Consider the following 8,199-nt stretch of genomic DNA (forward strand, 5'->3'; position numbering starts at 1 on the left):
TTTTTTTGGGGGGGGGAATGGGGGGGAATGTGAAAATGCCTGTGAGCAGTTTCCTTGGAGGTGTGAGGAAGGCCGCAGGCGGGGAGCACAGAGTTGTACATTTTAATGCGAATTTCTCAGCCCTTCAGGACCTTGGCCAGTCCTCCGGGGAGGGGACACGCCGTGGAGGGGACACGCCGTGGAGGGGACTGGAGAAGGTGGGATGTCACAGACAAGTTTTTATTTCCTCGACACTTTTCTTCTTCTTTCCTATGTTTTAGTCAACGTTGGGTGTTTTTGTTTTTTTTTTAAATACATTTTTAAGGTTCCATTTATTTTTTTCTTATTTGTAGTTTTAAATACGTTTTTATTGATCTCAGAGAGGAAGGGAGAGGGAGAGAGAGGGAGAGAGAAACATCCATGAGGAGAGAGAATCATGGACGGGCTGCCTCCTGCACGCCCCCTCCTGGGGATGGAGCCCACACCCCGGGCCTGTGCCCTTGACCGGGAATCGAACCCTGAACTCCTGGTTCACAGGTCGACACTCCACCACGGAGCCACACCAGCGGGGCCATCATTTGAATGTTTTTTTTCTCTCTCTCTCCCTCTCCCTACCTCTGTCTGAAATCAATCAATATATATATATATATTTTTTAAATAAATAAATATATTCAAAAAACATAAAAATTTAAAAAAAATGTCTCGATTCTCGAAATGCCTCAAGGCATGTTAGTATGCATTTCTTATTTTTATTGGGTTTCTATTCCCAGCTTTCCACTTATATCTCATTTCATTTCAGGTTTGCTATTTTCTCCCAGAAAAAAAAAATTAATTAATTAAAAAATATATATATATATTTTAAAAAGTATATATATTTTTAAAATATATATATTATTTTATATATAAATATATATATAAAATATGTATATATATATATATATATATATTTTTTTTTTTTTTTTTTTTTTTTTCTTCAACACCCCTTCCCCGTCCAGGTCTCTTGCTTCCACCCCGAGGCAGTTCGTGGTTGGCCTGGGACGGAGGGAAGCCAGACTGTGCGGGTCTGTCTCCGAGGGAGGAAGGCGGGAACGTCATGAATATTTCACAGCCGCTTCCCCATCGCCTTTCACGGGAGTCCTCTCAGTTCCACGTCCAGGGGCTGTTTCCTTCCAACAGGGCCCTGGCTCGGCAGCGAGTGACACCACAGCTCGACGAGAACCCCAGTTTTTCGGCCGGGGGCTCATGATCGCCCACAAAGGTTCCCTGTGTGATTCCTGCCGCCCTAGTACATCGGCCCACCCGCTGGGAGAGAACTAGGCAGGGGCCCGGCCCGTGTGGCTCAGTGGTCGAGCATCCACCCACGAACCAGGTCAGGGTTCGATTCCCGGTCAAGGGCACAGGCCCGGGTTGTGGGGTTGATCCCCCCCCCCCGAGTCGGGGGCATGCAGGAGGCGGCCGAGGAATAATGTTCCTCTCTCATCATGGATGTTTCTATCTTCCTCTCTGCTTCTCTTTATTTAAAAAAAAATATTTTTAAAAATATATTTTATTGACACTGTGGGGGGTGGGATGAGGGCAAGCGACAGGGGGTAGGGGAGGCTGGGGAAAGGTCAGTGGGGGAAAAAAAGGAGATATATGTACTACTATATGTAATACTTTAAACAATAAAAAAATTTAAAAATGCTTAAAAAAATAAAATATATTTTATTGACACTGTGGGGGTGGGATGAGGGCAAGCGACAGGGGGTAAGGGAGGCTGGGGAAAGGTCAGTGGGGGAAAAAAAGGAGATATATGTACTACTATATGTAATACTTTAAACAATAAAAAAATTTAAAAATGCTTAAAAAAATAAAATATATTTTATTGACACTGTGGGGGTGGGATGAGGGCAAGCGACAGGGGGTAGGGGAGGCTGGGGAAAGGTCAGTGGGGGAAAAAAAGGAGATATATGTACTACTATATGTAATACTTTAAACAATAAAAAAAATTAAAAATGCTTAAAAAATAAAATATATTTTATTGATTTTTTACAGAGAGGAAGGGAGAGGGATAGAGAGTTAGAAACATCGATGGGAGAGAAACATCGATCAGCTGCCTCCCACACGCCCCCTACTGGGGATGTGCCCGCCACCAAGGTACATGCCCTTGACCGGAATCGAACCCGGGACCCTTCAGTCCGCAGGCCGACGCTCTATCCATTGAGCCACACCGGCCAGGGCTCTGCTTCTCATTTTAAAATTCAAAAAAAAAAGAAACACATTGAAAGAAAAGGAGCATTCGCTCCACAGCCCTCATTCTCCAAGCGCCCCCCCCCTCCGCCCCCACAAATACCACTAATTCTCCCAGCCTAGCTGAAGGCCACCTCCCCCAGGAAGTCCTCCCTGATTGCGACACCCACACCGATTCCCCCTGGAACTGAAATGTGCCCTTTCCAGTTCGCCTGTCCGTGGGCCACGCGCCGCGGCGAGGACATGGGTCCCAGGCCTGGTTCAGCGGCACCTGTGCTAGGAACCTCCCAGAATGCTCCCCAATTTCCTGGCTGGGACCCCTCCTGTGACATCACACAGCACAGGCGTGTCCATGGCGACGTTAGAGCGAGCCGTCCTCCGGCTGCCCTCACCGCTGACACCAAGTGCAGGCCCCCCTCTGTCCGTCCGTCCGACCGTCCGACCGTCCGCCTGACCGTCTGTCCGACCGTCCGTAACCGGCTGGAAGGCCCGGCCGGTGTGGCTCAGTGGTTGAGGGTCAACCCATGAGCCAGGAGGTCACAGTCCGATTCCCGTGGGGATTCGGCCTCTAATCCCCGTCCTGGATTACACGCAGCGTAAAGGGATTGTGGGGTCTCTATCCGTAATTAACGCCCCACTTATTCCATCTTATTCCTGGAAACCCCAGAGCCAGCCAAAGGCCAATGTCTTTTTCTTTTTCTGTTTTAAAAATATATTTGTATTGATTTCAGAGAGAGAGGGAGATGGAGAGGGAGAGGGAGAGGGAGAGAGAGAGAGAGAGGAACATCAGTGAGGAGAGAATCATGGATCGGCTGCCTCCCGCACGCCTCCTACTGGGGACGGAGCCCACAACCCAGGCAGGTGCCCTTGACCGGGAATCGAACCGTGACCTCCTGGTTCATAGGTCGAAGCTCAACCCCTGAACCACACCATGCCTGGGTTGCAGGCTCCATCCCCAGTGTGGGGCGTGCAGGAGGCAGCCGATCCATGATTCTCTCTCCTCAATGATGTTTCTCTCTCTCTCCCTCTCCCTTCCTCTCTCTCTAAAATCAATAAAAACTTAAAAAAAAATAACACCCAGCACGCCCTAACTGGTGTGGCTCAGTGGCTAGAGCGTCGGCCTGCAGACGGAAGGGTCCCGGGTTCGATTCCGGTCATGGGCACGTACCTTGGTTGCAGGCACATCCCCAGTGGGGGGTGTGCAGGAGGCAGCTGATGGATGTTTCTCTCTCATCGATGTTTCTAGCTCTCTATCCCTCTCCCTTCCTCTCTGTAAAAAATCAATAAAATATATTAAAAAAAACCCAGCGCTCTCACTGAAGCGAGCCTCATTTTCCCCACAGCGTCACCGTGAGGGTGAGGTGACGGAATCCGTGTAAAAGACGGGAGCGCGGAACACGTGTGACTGAGCCGGTCTCCGCGGTGAGACGCACGGGACCTGCTGGGGTCACGCCCCGGGCTGTGAAGGTCACCGCGTCCTTGGCAAGCCCCCTCCCCTTCCTCCGTGACCCTCCAAGGTCAGGCATCTGGGAGGTAACGTCTTTTTTTATTTTTTTTACTTTTTAATATATTTTATTGATTTTTTACAGAGAGGAAGGGAGAGGGATAAGAGTTAGAAACATCGATGAGAGAGAAACATCCATCAGTTGCCTCCTGCACACCTCCTACTGGGGATGTGCCCGCAACCAAGGTACATGCCCTTGACCGGAATCGAACCCGGGACCCTTCAGTCCGCAGGCTGACGCTCTATCCACTGAGCCACACCAGCCAGGGCTGGGAGGTAAGGTTTTTGCTACCTCCCCCCTCCTCCGTCCATGGCAGCAGACGCAGTCCCCCCACCCACCCCTCCTGAGCTGGGCAAGTGCTGGCCTGGCCTCCATGATGCCTACTCCCGCCACCCAGGAGTAGGCTCCGTGGAAACAGGCGTCGCCGTCCAAGTCCCCGTGCCAGGATGGCGCCGACTTGGCAGACAGACGTGGGGATTAGCCCTCTAATCCCCGTCCCGGATTACACGCAGGTCAGGGATCGGCCCAGCGTAAAGGGATTGTGGGATCGCTCTCCGTAATTAACGCCCGTCTTATTCCTGGAAACCCCAGAGCCGGCCAAAGGCCAATGTCTTTTTCTTTTTTTTTTTTTTTAATATATTTGTAACTAGAGGCCCAGTGCACCAATTCATGCATGGGTGGGTCCAGCCGGCCCAGCCCCGGTCAGCGGATCGGAGCCAGGCGTGTCGGGAGGAGGAGACAGCAGGAGGTGGGCGAGCCAGCCTCCCTGATCCAGCCAATGGGGCCAGGTGATTGGCTGTGGGCCACACCCCCAATTGGGGTGGGGGGGTGATTGGGGGCCAGCAGCCTGGGGGAGGGGCCATGAGTGGTTGGCTGGCCGGCCCTGCCCCTGATCAGAGTCAGGGGGCCCATTGGGGGTGGGGCCGGCCAGGGAGGGACTGCAGAGGTAGGCCAGCCCATCCCTATTGGGGTGGGGGGTGATCGTGGCAGGCCGGCCTGGGGGAAGGGCCAGTGGGGGAGTGTTGGCCATTGGGGTGGGAGAGGTCAATCAGGGGCAGGGCTGGCTGGGGGGAGGAGTCCCAAAAGGTTTGCCCCAATCCCCCACACCCGCTCCCCCCTCATCTGGCCCGCTCGCTAGCATCAGTGGACGTCATAGCAACCCGTGATTCCGGTCCTTCCGGCATTCCTGTTGCTGGCTTTTTACTAGTATATGTACACTGAGTAGCCAGATGAGGATGATCTCTGAACGCATAATCATCCAGCCACTCGGTGTATGTCCTATAGAATAAAAGGCTCGTATGCAAATGGTCCCCTCGACCAGGAGTTCGACCAGCAGGCAGGCCGGCCAACCGGCCATGTCCCTTCCCCCTGGCCAGGCTGGCCGGACCCCACCCATGCACGAATTCATGCACCGGGCCCTATATATATATATATATATATATATAATATATATATATATATATATATATATATACACACACACACACACACACACACACACACACACACACTGAGTGGCCAGATTATTATGCGTCCAGAGATCATCATCATCTGGCCACTCCGTGTATATAGATTGATTTCAGAGAGGAAGGGAGAGGGAGAGAGAGATAGAAACATCCATGAGGAGAGAGAATCATGGACCGGCTGCCTCCTGCACGCCCCCTACTGGGGATGGAGCCTGCAACCCGGGCATGTGCCCTGGACCGGGAATCGAACCCTGACCTCCTGGTTCGTAGGTAAAAGCTCAACCACTGAGCCACACCCGCCAGGCCACACAAGCCTTTTCCCTCGGGGACCTTTGTGCTTTGAAAGTGACATGTTGCTCCATCAATACTTCACTTTCAAACATTCGGGAACAGGAGAGAGAGAGCGTGGGGGTGACTTAACGCAGACAGATACCCACGTGGGAGTGTGGACGTAAGACACGTTCAAACCTGTAAGAATTTCTGTGAGTTTATCGGAGCCAAACTGCTGGCAATCGCGGGGAAGCAGGATCTCCAGGGATGGGGACAACTCAAAACAATGAAACAGGGGAGGTAAGTGGGTGCCTATGAAATCCATTGGGGATGGACTAGGGAGGCGGGAGAAGGCAAAGCGGGGAGACCTCGTGATTGGATGAGAAGTAAAATGATGGGCACAGCATGCCTTCCTACAGGCGGGGGCAAGACAGTCAACAGCCAGCAATGAACAGGATCTGACAACAGCAATGAGTGGATTTGGGGGTCTCCGTCTTGATGCACTGGCTGTGCCCTGAGGGGTACGGAGAAAGGGAAGTTACAGGTGACCCCGAGATTTGTTCCACAGGGTTTGTTTTTTTTTTAATACACGGAGTGGCCAGATGAGGATGATCCCTGAACGCATAATCATCTGGCCACTCGGTGTCTATCCTATAGAATAAAAGGCTCATATGCACATGGTCCCCTCGACCAGGAGTTCGACCAGCAGGCAGGCCGGCCAACCACCCATGTCCCCTTCCCCTGGCCAGGCTGGCCGGACCCCACCCATACACCCATGCACGAATTCATGCACTGGGCTTCTAATATATATATATACTGAGTGGCCAGATTATGATGATCTCTGAATGCATAATCATCTGGCCACTCAGTGTATGTGTATGTGTGTGTGTGTGTGTGTGTGTATATATATATATATATATATATATATATATATATATATTAGAGGCCCAGTGCATGAATTCGTGCATGGGTGGGGTCTGGCCAGCCTGGCCAGGGGGAGGGGACATGGGCGGTTGGCCGGCCTGCCTGCTGGTTGAACTCCTGGTCGAGGGGACCATGTGCATATTAGCCTTTTATTCTATAGGATAGACACCGAGTGGCCAGATGATTATGCGTTCAGAGATCATCCTCATCTGGCCACTCCGTGTATATTTTATTGATTTTTTACAGAGAGGAAGGGAGAGGGATAGAGAGTTAGAAACATCGATGAGAGAGAAACACCCATCAGCCGCCTCCTGCACGCCCCCTACTGGGGATGTGCCCGCAACCAAGGTGCATGCCCTTGACCGGAATCGAACCCGGGACCCCTCAGTCCGCAGGCCGACGCTCTATCCACTGAGCCACACCGGCCAGAGCTATTCCACAGGTTTTTTCATCTCAGATGCAAAAACACAGCAGGCTCAGGAGAGCTCCACGTTGGTCTTTGTCAGGGGAGATGCCGGCCTAGGATGCGATGACCCGCTGTCTCAACTGCTTTTTAACTAACACGTTTTCATTGCAGCCCCTCCTCCCTGGTGACTTTAGGGCTCTGAGTTTGCAAGGCCTTCCCTGAGCTGGTCAGGTTAGCGCGTGGCCCCACAGATGCATTCATCCATTTATTCATTCATTCATTCAGTTAATTCTCCCCCAAGGATATTTTTGCATTGATTTTCAGAGCGTGGGAGAGAGAGGGAGAGACAGAGAAACATCGATGTGAGAGAGACACACCTTGATGGGTTGCCTCCTGCACGCACCCCAACCAGGACCCGGGCCGGGGAAGAGCCTGGGACCGAGGTCCGTGACCCTTGACCGGGAACCGAACCCGGGACCCTTCAGTCCGCAGGCCGGCGCTCTATCCACTGAGCAACCCTGGCCAAGGCCACAGGAGCATCCGATAGAATAAAGAGCTGATATGCATGCCGAAACCGGTTTGGCTCAGTGGATAGAGCGTCGGCCTGCGGACTGAAGGGTCCCGGGTTCGATTTCGGTCAAGGGCGTGTACCTTGGTTGCGGGCACATCCCCAGTAGGGGGTGTGCAGGAGGCAGCTGATCGATGTTTCTCTTTCATCGATGTTTCTAACTCTGTATCCCTCTCCCTTCCTCTCTGTAAAATATGAATAAAAAATATATATATATTTAAAAAGAGCTGATATGCAAATGGTTGTCATGCCATTGCACTCTCGTGTTGGGTCCAGGGGACCTGAGGCTGCACCTCCCACTTGGTGGGGCTTGATGGGGGACCTGAGGCTGTGCCCCCCCGCCCCCCGCCCTTCAGGGCTTGATGGGGGTGGGGCCGGCCTGGTCTGGGTCTCGTGCGATTTCGAGGTGTGCACAGGTGGGCGGGGACTTGACCCTGGGTCCTGCAGCGTGCCCCAGACCCTGGCAGGAGGTAGATGTTCGTATGCATTTTACTAATTTTCTTTCATCTCTGATACTTCTAGTGCAGAGGAAGGGCAAATAGCAGTCGTAAAACATTTCCTCTAATTAATTCCCTTTCAGTGTGCACGGATTTTGTGCACCGGGCCACTCGCTTCTGCATGTCCGGGCATTGTGGGATATAACATTTGATGTATGCTTAGACGGTGTCCCCCCCATCATTTCACTTCTCCTCCGATCCCGAGGTCTCCCCGCTTTGCCTTCTCCCGCCTCCCTCTCGCGCTGATGCCGCGGCCCATTCCTCTCCGTCCCTGTGGGGAAAACCACTTAGACTCAGTGTTATCTCCTCTCCTTGGCTGGACGGAGGGATAATGGATGCCCCCCCTCACCATCCC

This window comes from Plecotus auritus (genome assembly GCF_963455305.1).
Source record: "Plecotus auritus genome assembly, chromosome: X".
NCBI classification, from domain to species: domain Eukaryota; kingdom Metazoa; phylum Chordata; class Mammalia; order Chiroptera; family Vespertilionidae; genus Plecotus; species Plecotus auritus.